The sequence below is a fragment of the Topomyia yanbarensis genome, chromosome 2, assembly GCF_030247195.1.
Source record: "Topomyia yanbarensis strain Yona2022 chromosome 2, ASM3024719v1, whole genome shotgun sequence".
Classification (NCBI taxonomy): domain Eukaryota; kingdom Metazoa; phylum Arthropoda; class Insecta; order Diptera; family Culicidae; genus Topomyia; species Topomyia yanbarensis.
Genome location: NC_080671.1, coordinates 335368560 through 335387062, shown reverse-complemented (window position 1 = coordinate 335387062; position 18503 = coordinate 335368560). Strand labels below are relative to the sequence as shown.

At 37.0% G+C, this 18503-nt stretch overlaps 1 protein-coding gene and 1 pseudogene across 1 annotated transcript in view; one reads left to right on the top strand and one right to left on the bottom strand.

The window, feature by feature from the left end:
- Positions 1 to 8416: 8416 nt before the first annotated feature.
- LOC131680606 (thioredoxin-like protein 1) lies at positions 8417 to 10204 on the bottom strand (annotated as a pseudogene).
- Positions 10205 to 15852: 5648 nt separating this feature from the next.
- LOC131683998 (tetratricopeptide repeat protein 39C-like) overlaps positions 15853 to 18503 on the top strand; it is a 45646-nt gene continuing 42995 nt past the window's right edge. The window contains exon 1 of the mRNA XM_058966450.1: positions 15853 to 16692. The gene's annotated coding sequence lies outside the window, so the exon portion shown is untranslated. The remainder of the gene's footprint in view (positions 16693 to 18503) is intronic.

Genomic DNA, 18503 nt, shown 5'->3' with positions numbered 1-18503 from the left:
TAATAAAACATAATAATAAAACAAAATAATTGTGTTGTTAAAACAAAATTTAAAATATCTCAATTACTACATTTCAGAAAATTTTGTTAGAAGCACTTTGATTTAAAATGGCGTTTAGAATCATATTCGAAAATAAAATTGTACTTTTGACTGCAAATTAGTATGAATTATAAAAAATGTCAAAAGTTGTTGTTAGGAAAACTTTTTTATTAAAAGCTTCTCCATGATCCAAATACACTGAAAAAGCATCTTTTATGTCTTTAAAACGATAAACATTAGACTTTCGACAATTTATACTGGGGTAACGCGAATAACTTTTAAAAAGGACATAATTACATGAATTAATTGTTTTTGTTGGAGCAAAATTCCAAATATGTATCTCGAAAACTGTCGCATTTTGGAAGATATTTGTTAAATGCATTTGTAATTTTAATTTTTATCATAAATTTTTGTTTTTGTGAAAAATGACAAATTTTTTTCAGTGAATATTTTTCTCGTGCAGAAGTATTGATTACCTGTAACTCGTTCTCAGATAGTTTTACTGTATAAAATAGTGTAATCGAACAAAAAAATTGAAATTATTGCACGTAGAAACGTTTACGTATTTTTAAAATTAATTCCTTAAAATAGTGGAAATTCATGTATTTTCATGAAGGAATTCGAATCATGCAACGGCCTACTTGTTTTGATAGTGGCGCTAGCATACCATTACCATATGAGTGCCATCGTTGATACATTGTCTCTACTTCCCGTAGATTCTTCTTGCTTGAACCAATATATTTTCCGAAAAATTTACTTTGACTAGGTTTATTGATGATTATCATGAAAAGTAATTCGCAGAGAGATTTTGGACGCGAAACGCTTATTGTTGAATGCTCTCTCATGAGTACTCGCTTAAAAAAGAAAATAATTCAGATAGTTTACGAATCTGAAGAGAAGAAGTTTTATACATGAATAAAAAATACAACAGTTGAGCATCAGAAAATATAACGAATTCTTGCGATTTAAAGTAGGGAAAATTTAGTACAATTATATGTGTTATTCGTATCACGAAGTAAAGTAAAGTAAATAAAGTTAATACTACAAAAAGAGACTGGGTCGAGAATTCGAAAAACCCAAACCCGAAAGTTTAAAATTTGAAAAACCCGAAACAGTAACCCGAGAAATTGAAATTTGAAAACCTGGAACCCGACCCGAACCCGAGAAGTTCAAGTTTACAAAACCCGAACCCGACCCGAAACCCGTCGGGTTCGGGTCGGGTCCGGGTTTAAAGACCCGATCCCGACCATCTCTACTTTCATCGATACGTGTGAGTTTGTGATTCAAGGTTTAATGATGATATGTGCCTGATACGTGCGTATGACAAGAATATGACTTTGTAACTAGAACGTTTTCAGCCAGAATAGAATATGTATATATCAAGCCCGTGCATCAGGTTCACAATCCTTTATATTTCCCTTCAGTGTTCGTTATTATCGCTCGTATACTTGTATTCCAAAAACAATCCGATATGGAAAATAAGAAATATTTTCCATGATTTATAACATCTCGCGCTATCTTTGCCTGTATAATGTGTTATCACTCGGTAGTTTTCAAGCCAATAAATATATCGTAGAGAAGAAGTAACAAATTCCGTTTAAATACTGTTTCAATAAATAGTGATCCGGCCCTTTACGCAGATAGGATTAGCTTACCTAGGCAATACTCCTACGGTCGGCTGTGTGGAGTTCAAATTGCGTTTGTTTGAGGAACATAGGATACTCTCGGTAGCCGGCTGTCCAGAGTTTAAAAAGAACCAAAAACTAAACAAGATCTTTTCTTTTTCGAGTCATCGTGCACTCGAAGACTAACTAAACAACTACCTAACCCTTGTGAAGGCAAGCTAAAATCCTAACATTAAAGGGCAAGCCGGGCCTCTCAGGCCCGTCTAAATTCAAACTTCTTTTTGCCGTTCTCATATAGAAAGGTTATGCAATCGGTCGAAATTTCGACTTTTTAACCGAGACCCGCAGGGCCAAATCTCTTATACCATTTGACTCAGTTCGTCGAGATCGTAAAATGTCTGTATGTGTGTATGTATGTATGGATGTATGTGTGTGGCAAACAATCTCACCGATTTTTCTCAGAGGTGGCTGGACCGATTTGTACAAATTTAGTCTCAAATGAAAGGTACAGCCTTTCCATCGGTCGCTATTGAATTTTTTATTGATCCGACTTTCGGTTCTGGAGTTACGTGTTGAAGAGTACAATCACACAGCAAATTTCCATAGAAACTGATACCACCATGATGTCCAAATGTTAAAATATGTGCAACATTACTTGGCTTTGCATGTCTAGATCATTAATGACCCACCGAAGGCACTTCGATCACATTGGCCAGCTATGGCGGTTCTTGATACCCCGGGGGAACTTACCAAGTTCCTTAGATAATGTCATACCTATTTCTCAGCGAATTCTTTACCGATTTTTACAAACTTGGTTTCAAATGAAAGGTACAGCGTTCCCATTGGCTGCTGTTGAATTTCTAATTGATCCGACTTCCGGTTCCGGAATTACAGGATGATGAGTACGAACACGCAGCAAATCCCGATTTCAGCGTATAAGGCGATAGATGTAAAAAGGTCAATTTTTCCAAAAAGTGAGTACTCGGAAGATCACGTTGACTGTCGATTGGTTCTGAGCTCCATTTCGTTTAAACACGACCAATAAATGTTTCTGGGTTGCTATTAATTTCTTCTGATGCATAACCGGAGTACATATTCAGATTTTTCTTACGAGTCTGCATCAGATTCATCGTCGGAAGCAATATCATTCACATCTTCTTCCTCGCTTTGAAAATCAGTTTCGGAATCGTCTGCTGTTGAATTTGCTCGAATTTCTTCCATTATTTCAGATTCTTTGAGACGATTGAAAACATGGGCATATCGTCTTAAAGCCATTTCAATTTTTTGTTGCTTTTAGATCCTACAATTTGAATAATTACGACAACTATAACACAAAGAATAGACAACAAAAATAGACAATAACGATAGAGTTAGGATATGTTGTATCCAAATAATTGTCAAGTAGACCACAGTGGGTGAAATAAAAGTATTTACCCAAAAAAATATGACACACGTCATTATCGTATGCTATTTTTACATTTCTTATAAAAGAAATGTATAGAATTCGCTCAAACTTTCAAGATTTTTTCTTATAAGAAATGGTAAAAAGATAAAATAAACATGATAAAAATTCCTGCTAATATGAAGATGAACTCATCAAAATGTTTTTTTTAGATAAATATTAATGTATAAAACTCGTGGTATTCCTAGTAAATAATGCATGCACACCGGGCCTGCCAGGCCCGGCTTGCCTTTTTGTGCATGTAAAAAATTCAAACATAGCTGCGCATCACTCCATAGATGAAAATTTCACAATTCTTTTTTGCCTTTCTCATATAAAGAAAGGCTATGCAATCACTGTAAAAATCGAGGGGAACGTCACTTCAGAATGATTGTTTTATTTCGTTCAGTTTTACACGAATTCGTACTTTTTCCGGTTATTTTAGAAAATTTTGACAATTTTCTAACAAATCGAGCATTGTTAAGAAAAATCGAAGAAATTACAAAAAATCTATCCAATCTCAAGCAAATTTTGCTCGAATTTCGACGATTTTGATGGAACTGGCAGCTCTGTATACTTAATGTTTGAATCTTTCAATAATTCTGGCAACAAAATTTATGTTTTTGTTTTGATTTTGTCATGCAGTTATGCTGCTGGAAATGTTTTGTTTTGGTTTCATCGAGCACTGTAGCTGTCAAAACGTGAATTTCGAGCATTTCATTTTGTTTTTCATGACACATTTCAAACCATCTTCGGCCATTTGAAACTATTTTTTGACAATGATGAAAAAGCGAATCAATTTCGAACTAACTAATGTAAATCTTTATCAATCCGTTCAGAAATATAAATTTTATGTTCATTTCATAAACAAATCGAGGAGTGTCGTTCCCCTCGGTAAAAATCGACTTTTTAACCGAGGCCCGGAGGGCCGAGTGTCATACACCATTCGATTCAGTTCGTCGAGATCGGCAAATGTCTGTGTGTGTATGTGTGTGTGTCATTTAAACTCACACAATTTTCTCAGAGATGGCTGAACCGATTTTCGCAAACTTAGTTTCATCTGAAAGGTATAACGCTCCCATAAGCTGCTATTGAATTTTTAGTTGATATAACTTCTGGTTCCGGAGTTACGGGTTGAAGAGTGCGGTCACACAGCAAATTCCCATATAAACTGGTACCACCATGATGTTCAAATGATGTAAAACCTATTAAAATTGATGTAACATTACTCTAGTTTGCGGGTCTGGATCACTAATGATCAATCAAAGCAGCTTTGACCACATTGGCCACCTATGACGGTTCATGACGCCCCCGGGGAACCCGCCAAGTTCCTAAGCTAATATCACACCCATTCCCCAACGAATTCTCTACCGATTTTTACAAACTTGATTTCAAACCAAAGACACAGTAATACCATTGACTGCTGCTGAATTTCATTCGGTTCTGACTCTTGCTTCCGGAGTTACACGGGTATTAGTAAGGATACACTGGAATTTCCCATATAAGTCGGCACAATCGTAATACCTCAGAGGCTAAAAACTATTGAAATGGTCACCAAATTACTTCTAATCGCAGATCTAGTTCACAGATTGCCAATCAAACATTCTTTGAATATATTGTCCACTATGAACGATTCCGGAATTCCGGGCATATTTCACAATTAAAGTCACATCGGTTCTTCGGTGATGACTGAACCGATTTTCTCAAACCAAGTCTCAAATGGAAGGCAGACGCATCCTCCACTCCCACTTTACTAACCCCCCATTCCATCCACTTTCAAACCCATTCCACCAACATTTCAAAATATATTCACATGAAGATAACATTGAACTCATGCTGATTAAGCTAATTAAATATTATTCTTTTGCCTTTCTCATACAGAAAGGTTATGCAATTGCTCCAAAAACCGACTTTCAAATATTTTATATTCTCATATAACATTCGACTCAGTTCGCCGAGATCGCAAAATATCTGTGTATATGTATGTATGTATGAAAGGTATCATATTCCCATAGGTTCCTATTGAATTTCATTTTCAACCGACATCTTGTTCCGGATTACGAGTTGAAGAGTATGGTTACAAAACAAAATTTGTTGATTTGTCCACATCGGTTTCTCGGAATTTTCTGAACCGATTTTGACAAACTTGATTTTAAATGAAAGGTCCATCAGCTGCTGTTGAATTTGTGTGTGAATCCGAGTTCTGGTTCCTGAATTACAGGGTGATACCAAATACAAATTAAACTTTCAATGAACTCGGTCAGTTGCACGGAAAACAGCGCATCAACCTGGTTGCGCTCTCCTGACCGCAGAATCCGTTTGACCTGAGAAAAGTTCTGTTCTCAAAAGTCAAATCCGAGGGAAGGATAACCTGATTCGTAGTACTGGTGGATTACCGATACCCTGTTACGACACTTCGACCGAAAATTTAGATGGACAAAAACAATTAGAATGAAATGTCACAAATTATGAAAGAAAACAACAATGCAATAACTGTGTTGCTAGTTTTAGCATTATTCCATCAAAGTATGCTGTCACTCTGACAGTGTACCTTTATCGGTGTACCTGGGTTATAAAACGTGTCCTCGAAAAATCGTCAGAGCATTCCGTATTAACATATTTGTATTTGGTGATACGTACGATCACGCAGCAAATCCCGATTCTAACGAATTCTGCGATGAATGTAAAAAGGTGATTTTTTTCCAAAATGTAAACACAACTGTTGAATTTGTAGATCTAGGTCACCAACAATCATTCAAAGTCTCTTTGGCCACACTGGCCACCATCGACGGATCCGGAAGCATCCAAATTCAGAATAACGGTTATATTGGTTTCTCGAAAATGGCTAGACCGATTTGATCAACTTAGTCTCAAATGAAAGGTGTTGCGTCCCCGGAAACTGATATTAAATTCCATCTCCATCCGACTTCCGGCTCCGGAGTTACGGGTTGTGGAGTGCGATCACATAGAAAACTCCGATTCAAACCGATACCGCGATGAATGCAAAAAGATTCTCTTATATATACTTCCCAAGTGTGATAAGAATGAAAGACATTTTCATAATGTTATATTGTACGAACCAGCTATTAAATCATAGTTTGGGGAAATGAGAAAGGCACAATTGCACCTCTAGGTGGATTAAAACAGGTTTTTTGTTATATATTTCAAAGCTACTTATCAAAATTTCCATGCCCAAGCTTATACTGCATACACATTTTTTTGTAACTAAAAAATTGTAACGTGCCGGGCCTCTGACACCCGCTTGCCTTTTTGAGGGCTAATAAAATATGCGTTATAGGTCGTATCGCTTGCTTGGAGCGAATCCTAGACCTGATACCCTCCCAAACTACATAGTCCGCGACACCTATGGAAGAGTCTGATGAATCGTCGTCCTTCCGTTAACCCTCAAAAAGGCACTCGGGTCTTCCAGGCCCGGCGGCTATCGATTTCTTAGATAAAAAGCATTATGCATGCAGTAAGAGCTTGATCATGGAAATTTCATAAACTGACGCTAAAATTCATTAAAAAAGTAAGATATTACGGAAATATCACATATGGTGTGATTCATAGATTCGTATAAACTTTTTACATGCACAAAAAGGCATCCGAACAAGTTTGTATTTGGAATGGGGTGTCTGGAGCCAATTACCATGCGATTGAGTGGTGATCCGAGAAAAGTCAATTGTTGTGCCGGTCTAACGCATACTCATGAAGGTATATCACTGTTTGTAACAAATGTTAGGTTCAATCAGAACCTCACAATTTTTCTTCTATGAAATATGCATCTAAAGAATTTTTTTGTGAAAAATCTCATTCAAGAACAGAGTTGCCATTTTTGGGGCCTGTATGGCAGAATAACAGTTTTCGTCTTACCGTTTTATCACATAGCATTGAAGCAAGCTGTGGATTCATAGTTTGGGTAAAATAATGTCAATATACTATCACACAAAGCTGTCATCTCAGAGTATTCAGATGTCACAATGTTACACTGTCTACGATCGCAAATCAGTCCCATAAAGATAGAAAATCCATAGAAAACGGAACAAATATACAATCATGGGCAGTGCAGAAGTTTGAGACATGCGTTTTGAAGAGCAAAATTTTGCTAGGCAATTCTTTTGCTCTTGAGTGAAAACTGTCCAAATTGTAAATTGCCATAATATTGAATTTTTTCTTGCCAGAAAATGGAATGAACGAACGTCGGCCAAGGACAAAGTACTCCATTTTTAGTCTGTGGTAAAACAACATTTGAAAAGTGGTAATTATTTATTCGCATATTTTAAGCTTTTGGCTTCACCCAATGCTTACTCTAGCTAATCCCAAGGGTGAGTATTCATCGGGATTTCGTATTTTTGTGAGAATTTGACTTTATTAGTATATAGCATAGCAAGTAACTACAAGTGTGAGCTTTCATCTTGAATTCTTTAAAATATTCTGAGACAATATACTAGTCCTTCATTTTTCGCTTATATGTTGTTTTACATTGTTCAATAAATTCGAATAGAGAAATTATTCAAACACTCGAAAAGGTTGTATTTCTGAATAAAATTGATCAATATGCTTTGGATTTTTCATGCTTTTTACTGTAAGAAGGTATAAAATCTTACCGGGCCTTAGAGACCCGGATTGCCTTTTGGTGTTAGGATTTTAACTTGCCTTCACAACACTGATAGAATATATTCGTAAATCGCTAGGAATTTGTTTCCTACAGACAATTTTCATAAAATATACGAATTTTTTCGTACATATGATGAATCGTTCGTAGTTCTATTGAAACATTTCTATTTTTTATTGCGAATTTTTCGTGAATAGCACGAAACGACTTTCGTTGGCTTATTACGAAACAGCTTCATTCGGCAAACGAATTGTTTGCTGCTATATACGAAAATCTTTGTAATATTTACGAGTACTATTCGTCAAACCGCCAACGTCAAAAGAGCTTCAATAGAGGTAGAATATGGATTCATTGTTGCTATACGTCAACAATTCATCACGACGGTCTCAGTCTGACTATTTAGTAGCCGTATCCGTGCCCGCCGGTTTCAGGAAGATTTCCTGAACCTCTTTCGTTTCCAGTTGATCCAGAATCCGGAGCTGTACGGATTCAGCTGAGCCATCGCGAACTGCTCGTTGGTTTTGTATGAATAAGATTGAGTTTTTCTCTGCCGTAGCAATATCAAAATAATATGCCATTTTTTCCTGATCATTATTTTATTGAACAATTTATAAGAAGAACAAGTTCACGCGCATCACTATCTTTAGCCTTTTGAGTATACGATCATATATATTCGTCACCGCATCTATCCACCGCCTTCTAACCATCCTTCTCCCGGCGGCTCAAACAATCTAGTGGCTTTCACCCTTCTTCCCAGCCACCCACTGGAAGTCATCCATCTTAGTCGTTGCAATCGGTGACCCGATGAAGGCCAAGTGATCGATAATGGTCGTCTCGTCACCAGAATGGTTATTAGGGTGGGACAAAAAATAGATTCCAGCTCCGAGCAACTTTTTAGGTACCATTTGGGTCCTAGAACAACTGTGCAAATTCTTAGCTCGATCGGTGAAACTATATTTTCGCGCCCACTGTTTAAAATATATATGGGATTTTGCATGGAAAAATTAACTTTTACAAAATAATTCCTCCAGGAGTCGCCCATTACTTCCTAAAAATAAATCGTTATGTGACTTTAAAAGGAAATTTAACAAAGAAACAAAGTCTCGAAAACCACAAAACGATCTGACGCTTGAGAAAAAAGTTATTAAGCAGAAACCGATTGATGCTCGGACGATTGATAAAATATTCATTTTTTCTAGCACCACTGCTGTTGGTTGTCCAATTATACGCAATTTTGTTTTAATCCTCTCTTAATGTGTCTAAATCGTTTATCTACACTATTTGGCCACTTCGCTAGGTTTTGAGGGATAAATTGAGGCTTCTTTTGTACATAATAAGAGAAAGTTAAAAAAAAATTATATAATTAGACCGTCAGAAGCAGTGATGCTATGAAAAGTGAAATTTTCATCAATCTTCAAGACATCAATCGGTTTTTGCTTAATAACTTTTTCCACAAGCATCAGATCGTTTTGCAGTCCTCTAGACTTTGTTTCCTGGACAAATTTCCTATAAAAATCAGACATCTATTTATTTTTAGGAGGAACGGGCGACTCTTGGAAGAATTTATTTGCAAAAGACAATTTCCCCATACGAAATCCCATGTAAACTTTAAACCGCGGGCGCAAAAATATAGTTTCACTGATCGAGCTGAAAATTTGCAGAGTTGTTCTGGGAGCTAAATGGGACTCAAAAAGTTACTCGGAGCCAAATTTTTTTTTTTCATGTAACCATGTCCTACTCTATTGGTTATCCTTCACGAACAGCTGCATATTCTGATCGTTCTGAAATTTAACGAAGTGCAACGGAATCGGCGATCCCGACACAAGATCCTTCTGCCCCAGTACCAGATTGTGCACCGAAACTTGCGATTCGGCCATATCGAAATCGATGGTGTTTGTTTGATTGATGAAGATTCTCACCTTTTATCGGTCCGTGAGAGGGCGGTGCTTTGAACTTGATGGCACTGCTTTTGGCCAGCTGATTGAAGGTAATCGAAATGATCAACTGTTCGTCACAATCGGACACCAGATGACCACCGCTGGAACTGAGCGTATTCACCATCGGGTGGTCGTTCGATTCGTTCAAACATTCGCACTGGTTCTTCTGGATGAAGGTGTTCAAGTCCAACATTCCATGCCCGTAATCTTCTCCAGATTCATACAAGCTGGCGACGTAATGTTTCTGTATTTTGGCTTCAAGTCCATTAATATCTGCACTCTGCATCCTTTCAATCTTTATTCTGGCTCAATAGAAAATAAACATTGGCATGGTCGACATGCCCTGGGACGGCGCCGTTTCGGTACATCTGTCGACGTCCACCTTGAGAAACACAGCCTTTGGATATTTCGCCGGAAGCTGATCGAACAAATGTGACATGTTTCGGCACGGTCCACACCAAGCTGCGGTATAATCCACAACGACCAATTTTCCTCCTGCTGCGGCTAGTTCGGTTTGGAAGTGAGCTTCATCGGTGATTGCTTTAAGGGACCATTCATAAATTACGTAACGCTTTTAGGGGGGGGGGGGGGGAGTACGACGAGTTGTGACAAGTTGTGACATAGGGGGGAGGGGGTGTTAACTAGATCGTTACGTAACATGTTTTCATCGAAGAATAAAATTTTTTTTCTTGGAATTTGTTACGTAACAGGGGAGGGGGGATGGAAAAAATTGTGACAATTTGTTACATAGGGGGAGGGGGGAGTCAATTTTGGGCAATTTTTGCGTTACGTAATTTATGAATGGTCCCTAACATGCTGTATGGTTTCTTGCGCTGCTATCGGTTGGATGAAGATTCTAGTTACAGGGCCACTACTTTACCCGGAGAAATTAACTACTTAATTAACTAACTTACTCCTCACAAAATTTAACTAATCGAGAATAACGAGAGATGAACGATGAAAGATGATTACGAAAACTTCTCTTAGGTGAACGAAATGAATTCGTGCGACCAACGAGATTGTTCGTAATATACACAAATGTTTATTAAAATAAGCAAAACATTTCGTTTCATTCGCGAAAAATAATGTCGTTTTCAACGACAACATTCGTGCAATGTACACTAAATAAGTAAAATTTACGAAAACTTTCGTTCATCAAGCGGCCATTTCTTCACACCACAGTAAAATCGATTTGGCCACATCGATTTTTTTTAAATTAAAAAAAGATGGGTGAGAAATGTCTAGGATATAACCGGAGTGTCGTGACTATTCGTTTGACTTGTAATTCAAATCGAATGATACTCAATGATATATGTGGGAATGTTTCAAGTTATTCTTTATAATAATTATGGTGGTTCTGAAAAGAATCTTTGTTGTTGGCGTCTGCGTTGATAGGGGATGCGCTGGATTCTAAGCTCGTTGAGACATTCATTCATGAAATGAACAATCCTTCGAGTTTGTAGATTAGAAAAACATTTTATTATGATTCACTGTAGTGCAGAAGTACAGAATTAACAAGCGCAAACTTAGTACTAGTTAATAAAAGAAACTTTCTAATTAAATTCTTTTTCCATTTTGCATTCGTCCTAATAAGAACGGTTTGTAGATAACTATGTTGATACAAGACGAGAATCTTTTGAAACAATTCAAATCTTGCCGACGATTGTTTTTACTGCGTACATACATCTTTCCCCTTTCGTAGCTCACACCGAATGAGTACGCTTTGCAGCCTTCGATATTTTGGTGGCAATTTTAGTGGAAGTTACCGCCTTTTCAGTGACTGCGTTTCTTAGCCTCTGGCTTTTTGGCCTTCTCACCGCCATCAACGTTTTTCTTCTTTCCGGTGGTAGCCGATTTGATTGGTCGTCCGATGCAGCTTCTCACGACCACGCACGTCTGTTATGCACTGCGTCTTACACACGTCTGGCTTTGAGAAAAGCTGCGACACCCCTATTTATAGGTTTTATCATTAATGTTGATTCTCATTTAAATTAGTTTTTGAACTATTTAAACAAATTTTATATAGCAAACAACGTATCGGTAGCAAGCGTTGAACGTTTTCCTTCCGATTTATGAAACAAGATTGGCAATCCGTTTAGTAGAAGAAAAGTTATTAAGCTTCAAAATGTACGTAACGCTTTCGCTAATATGCACTACTATCGCTTTCTCGCTCGTTCTCGTGGCGTGCATGAGCCTTTCCTTTCCGTCCGGCTTCTAATGGCTTAACCAACACTAATATACCGGCTTTCCCCCACCAACTGCTCTCGTCAAGCAACCCAAGACGAATAATCATAGGAACAAACATGTAGTGGACCTATATATAAACTTTTCATTATTTTATTGTTCATTTGCTGCACCATTTTGACGGCTCTGTGCGGGATAGGCTGAAAATTTTCACTTTTCCGATTCGTTTTCGAAAGATTTTTCAAAACACTATTTTTCCGTTGATAATGAATGTCCTACATATTCCTAAATTTAATACAACATTGGTACAAATATTTTCGACAAAATGCCGAAGAAATTGATTAAATCCATTCAGTACAACAAAAGATATAAGCGTTCAAAATCTTACATCATTTTTCTTCCGATATTTTGAAAAGGGGCCCCTATATTGAAAGATAAGTCGTTAGTCACGACAAAAAGCGAAGTTGTCAAACATCGATCCCAAAAGATCGACTGAAAACAATAAGAGGCTAACAAATACGAAAACTTTTCTAAAATAAACGAAATGAATTCATGCGACCAACGAAGTCGTTCGTAATATACGCAAACATTTATTGAAATAAACGAATCATTTCGCTTTATTCACGAAAAATAATGTCGTTATCAACGATAACATTCGTGCTATGTACACTAGATAAGTAAAATTTACTAAAACTTTTGCTCCTCAAGCGTCTATTTCTTCACACCACAATCTTTCTAGTCCTCAATAGAGGTGAGCAGGTTGAAATAAAATCGATTTTGCCAGATCGATCTTTTTAGTTAGTTAAAAAAAATCGTTGTTGTCAAACATCGATCCTAAAATATCGATTGAAAAAATAATATGCTAAAGAATACGAAAACATTCGTAAGATGAACGAAATAAATTTGCGTGAGCAATGAAATCGTTCGTAATATACACAAACGTTTATTGAAATAAATGAAACATTTCGTTTCATTCACGAAAAATAATGTCGCTATCAACGAGTGTACATTAAACGTGTAAAATATACGAAAGCCTTCGGTCACCAAGCGGCCATTCTTGTTCATGAAATAAACGAAACCTACTATTTACAATGCACGAAAATACTTCGTTGCAGAAAAGGACGAATGAATTCGTGCTTTGCACGATCGATTTCATTATATTTACGAATTTATATTATCAGTGAAGAGTTAAGTAGGTGGAGCATCAACACTTGTTGTCTACCTTATCCTTTATCCTTCCCCGTGAACGATGAAGATGGGGGCGGCCGGCAATGATGGCTATCATGCTGTTGAGGTTTTAATATGGGTCGGATTGGTATGAATTCCTACTTACCATTTCCTAAGCAACTCTTATTCGATAATCAGCAGTCAAACATGATGAAGTCAGTGTGCAATCCGCCAAAATCATCGTCACAACGCAACGCAAGAACGTTTTCAGCCAGAATAGTATAGTACAGCGTCATATTAAGGAAAGGTATATTTCGATGGGAACTGAAAATTGCTCAATGGATATCAACCGTACACTAGAAAATAGTTGTTCGCAAATCAAAATCTTTGTTCATTGGTATAAATTTGTTTGAAAAGCGAGCGTCGTTGTATTCACCAAAATCACATCCTTAATTCGGCCCTGGATGGCTTGAAAGCTATGTTGCTTATATGCATCATTTTCTAATGTATTGGAAATAAAATCTCAACCGACCCGAAAAACCCTTTCTAAGAGTCAACCATTAAGGCGATTTATGTCACTAATTTACGATTAATGTGTGTGGGATCATCCATAAATGACGTAGCATTATATGGGGGAGGGGGGAGTTTTGTATTTTGTGATGATGTGTGACGACAGGGGGGTAGGGGCTCATGTCATGCTACGTAGCTTTTTAAAAGGGGAATAGAATAGAATTTAAAAAAAAAATGCGGGACAAGGGGGCGCAGAGTTACCGTCAAGCTACGTAATTACCTGGGGGGTATTTACAGATTTGTGACGAAATGCTACGAGGGGGGAGGGGGGTGTTAAAAATCGCTCAAAAAATGCTACGTCATTTATGGATCATCCCTTTTTTGCTTGAACAATATTGTATTTCTAATATGTTTTGGCTTTGCTCATAATTTTTTTTTAAATGCGAATTTGGTTTCACCAAGAGCGCGTGAAATAATAAGTAGATTAAAATATCACTCGATAGGCTCTGATCCGCAGTAAAATTTGATGCTTTATTGGTAATTTTTGATATGAAGAATGATAAATTAAATAAATTAATACATTATTAATAAATTATCAACGTACATTTGGACTTGGTTGTCATTTTTATTTCCACTGGTAACATAATTTTAACATATTTGTATGAAAATATATTACTTTTCAGTTGCAATTGACAGTTCAGGTGAACGGCAAAAGGGTATGATTAAGAAATCTTGTTGCGACCTATATTCAACATGTTTACAACAATATGATTTCATTTAGCTATATTCGCATAGTTATTGCAACGAAAAGGAAACATGTTTTTACTGTTTTGATTAATTATAATTATGTTGAAAATCGGCCTAAAACTGCGCTTTTTGGGTCGCGCTGGAAGTTAGATGTCAGTCTCAACAGCACTTATTCTTTGTTGCCAACTGGTTATGAAATGTTGTTGACACAAAAATTGCTACTTGGGTATCCCATTATGAGTACTTGCTCCACGGTCCATTCGTGACCTGGGAGTGCTGTTTGATAGAAAACCTAGCTTCTCGGATCATATCACCGCAACATCGCCGAAGGTATTCGCAACACTTGGTTTCCTGAAGCGAAATACGACGATTTCTATGCACTAAAATATCTTTATTGCGGATTGGTGCGAAGCATTTTGGAGTATGCTGTGCAAGGGTGGACTCGACATCACAACGGCCAAACAAATGGGTAAGAACGCGCACAAAAATGTTTCGTGCGATGTGCTCTAAGAAATTTGTCGTGGAATAACCCTGCCCATCACACATCTCACGAAAACTACATATGACATAAAGAATATTGCGACGTATTTGTCTATTTCATAATAGGATTTTACATGTTTTGATATGTAAAATAAATATTGTGTTTCTTTTGATGTAAAACTCGGCTGTTAGCTTTTAGGAATTATTAATAATTCAGAATTTATATGGTGAGTTCTATTTTATATAATCAGTACGTTATCTATCAAAGATCGGAACAAATAAATGCAAATAAAAAAATGAGAAAGGCAAAATTACACCACTTGATGGCTTACAACAAGTTTTTTTTGTATCAAGCGTGTCTGCGTCGATATGTTGCTCATCAGGTTCGTGGCAGTCGTGCGCTTGTATATACGTACATTTGGCACGTAATGGACATCTTCACAATTATATTCAAAATAACCATCTATTCAATCATAGTTTGGATAAATGAGAAAAGCACATTGCACCTCTAGATGGATTACAATAGGTTTTTATAAATTTGGGCTCGGATCTAGTCCGAGTTGTACAATTTTCAAACGGATTCGAAAAGAAATGAAACCCGACCATCTTTAGTGTAGGCTAGGAAAAATTCAGGAGATATCAATAAGAGCTTATATTTGCTTAGTTGATATTTAAATTATTACACCATTAAAAAATCCTTTCAATAGTTTTCAATGTATATCGATAGAAGGTGATAGTGTCTAACATATTAAGCAAAAAGCATAGGAGTAAGCATAAAAGCGATCTTGATGTCAACGGAAGAGAGCATTAACAAAGCGAAGAGAGATTGGCCCCGTTGACAATTTTCTCCAAAATAATACTTCTCCAAAGACCCACGCGTCAACGACACGTGCTTCGGAAGCCGGTTATAGTTTGCTTTCCATCCTCATTTTCCGACAACAACCCAAACCAAAACATAAACCGGCAAGAGAGAAACAACTAGTGAGAGTTTCACCAGCGACAAAGACAGTTGAGTATCAAGAGAGAATCATGTATGTATATTCTAGTATGCTTCGAATAGTATTCAAGTTTCTGGCGATCCTTGCTCTCATTCGTGGCTCAAACGTCCTTAGCGACTGACGGACTGGTTGGTGTTCGTGCGATCCGCAGTGCGGGTAAACTCTTTCAGTGCATAGTCCCAACATGGCAAATGGAATTTCCATTTGAGGTTGACTTTCTGCTTTGTTGTTGAACGCTGGCAGGGTGGATATCCTCGGTCAATATTGTTGATTGATTATCCCTGAATATTTTTCATATGTGTGTTACGAAAAACTCGTCAAGGTGCATCGTGGAACGGGGTAGTGCAAAGTTCAATCGAAACGAGTGCTGCTTTTGTTCTATATTGTTAGTTGTGTTGACGCCCCACTTATCGACGATTTGTGATAATTGAAGTGGAAAAGTTAGCCCGCGGTCGACGACCGATGACGCTCCGTCACATGATTGCCGTTTGTGTGCTGTCTCTGGTGCTGCTTTCAACAAGGAAAGCTAGTTACACAGCTGTGCGTGGGGCCATATAGATTGTGGGATGCGTCTTTATACGATTCCGTTTCCGTGTCTCTAACATCCGCACGCCACAACACGTCTGTGTGTTTGTCGCTGGTTGGTGTGCTTTGGAGCAGAAAATGAATGAAAGGATCTGCTGTGTAGGGTAGATTATCTCTTATTCATCTAATTAGTAAGGGTGCAACATTGTTTTGTTGCTTACTCGGTCTACAATGAATGTGTTGCGTTATAAGCGGTATTAATAACATTGTATCAATCCTGAGAACTGGCGTGAAAAATGTGAAATCCTCGTCCAATTAGTTGAAAGTTATTCTTGTAACCGTTATCGTGTGATAAGTACAAGATACATTTGAGACTTCAGAGAACAAGAGGACTAGCATTAGGGTAACCTGTAGGTAGAGTCTGGTGAGTATACATTTAAGCATGGGGAGTGGAGTAGCCTATATAATACTTACAACAATTTTAAATCTTATAAAACTTTTTTCTGGCTAAAATAAAAGATCAAGGAAGTACACCTCTTTTTTTAAATTTTAGTACGATCCTGTCAAATTAACTGCCCATAAAAGCATAGGAGTCCCATATGGATTTTTGTCGAAAATGAGTTATCTGGTGGATTGTATTCTGTATCACCACTGAATCACAATACGCAAATAAGATTACCAGGTTTGTTTAGAAAAGATCGAAAAAAATACCAAAAATTGTTGTCCCATCCATAAGGTTCACTGTAAATGCAAATTTTGAACAGCGTTTTTCTCGGCTTGCTGTTTTTCAATATGGGACTCTTATGCTCTTACGGGCAGTTAAGCATCCAAAGGTAAAAATTGAATCATTCCATTCGGCACAATGCGTTTTAATAATGTGCTACCATACCGGCCAAAACGTTGAAACGGGACTCGGTAGAATGATAACTCAGGGATGATGTAAAAATAGGCTTGACACCTTGTCTGATTCTCTTCCTCGCTTCTTTTATTATTTAGTTTATTCTGGAAACCACATTTCAACAAGAACCGGAGTCTTATCTCTTTATGTTTATGGACTATTGCGTCAGGATGTGGTCGTGTTAATATTACTTGTAACGAATACGACGAGTTATGTATTTAAGTCAGGTTTATCGGGCAAGAGTCGCGCACATGCCGAGCTCAAACCGAATTATCTTTCCGTAGATAAATTAGAATTAAAATCTCAAACTTTTCGAATTTGATCTGAGGACTCCATTATCAGAATTATTATCAGAAGAAGAAAAAATAATCAAACGGCATTTTATGAATGTTATGAGAAGTAAAGGTTATCAATATGATTGCAACTTAACGGAAAAAAACAAAACACAATTTGGTGAATTCAAAACAGTGTTTATGGTTTACAGTTGATGTTATTGTCACAGAGAACAGACGTCCATTACGAGCGTTGAAACTGTGTATAATTTGAGATCTATTCAACAGAAATTGGAACGGACCCATTTGCTTTAAACATGTCTTTGATATTGTTAAAAGACAATCATAATATTCAAATAATGAGCTTATGTCGAAGTATCATCGCCCATTGTTATCTAAATATGTCTAAAATGTAGTCTGCCTTTAGTATCTTAATAACTAATTAACTAGGTATACTCCGATAGTACGTACATCCTCGTTTCGTTTACGTACATCCTCGTTTCGTTTACCACGCACTATCGAAACGTAAATTTACTATCGAATAACAAAAAGATGTTTCAATATGTTGCTTTGTATTTTCAAAACTTGAAAATGAAACTTTGCAAAATTAATATTCATCACTAAATTAATCCCCACATTATGTGATAAACTGTTCTAATATAGCAGTTAATTTCAGAAAATGTTGACTTTCATCATCTAGAATAGTTGGAAAAGGCTTGTAAAATTTTTACTTGGTCTCGGACAGTTCCTTGACGTTTGTAGAGCTTTTCAGAAGTTTGTAGAAAATCTCTAAAATTCGAAAAAAAAAAACAGACCAAAAGCAATAAGACTTCTCTGAATATTGTGGGATCTCTGTGAATTTCGGTTAAGTCCTCTGAATTTGTAGTCATACTACTGGAAAAATTGTGTAAACCAAATCGTAATCTTGTTGCTTAAGAAATGTTGAAGAGCGGAGTTATCCATGATGCCGCGAATCGCTTCCTAGCAGGATTTTCCGTTTTGTTGACGCGGTAGCTTTAACAATTCTTGTTCGTAAAATGGTTACATTTTAGCCTTTATCATATA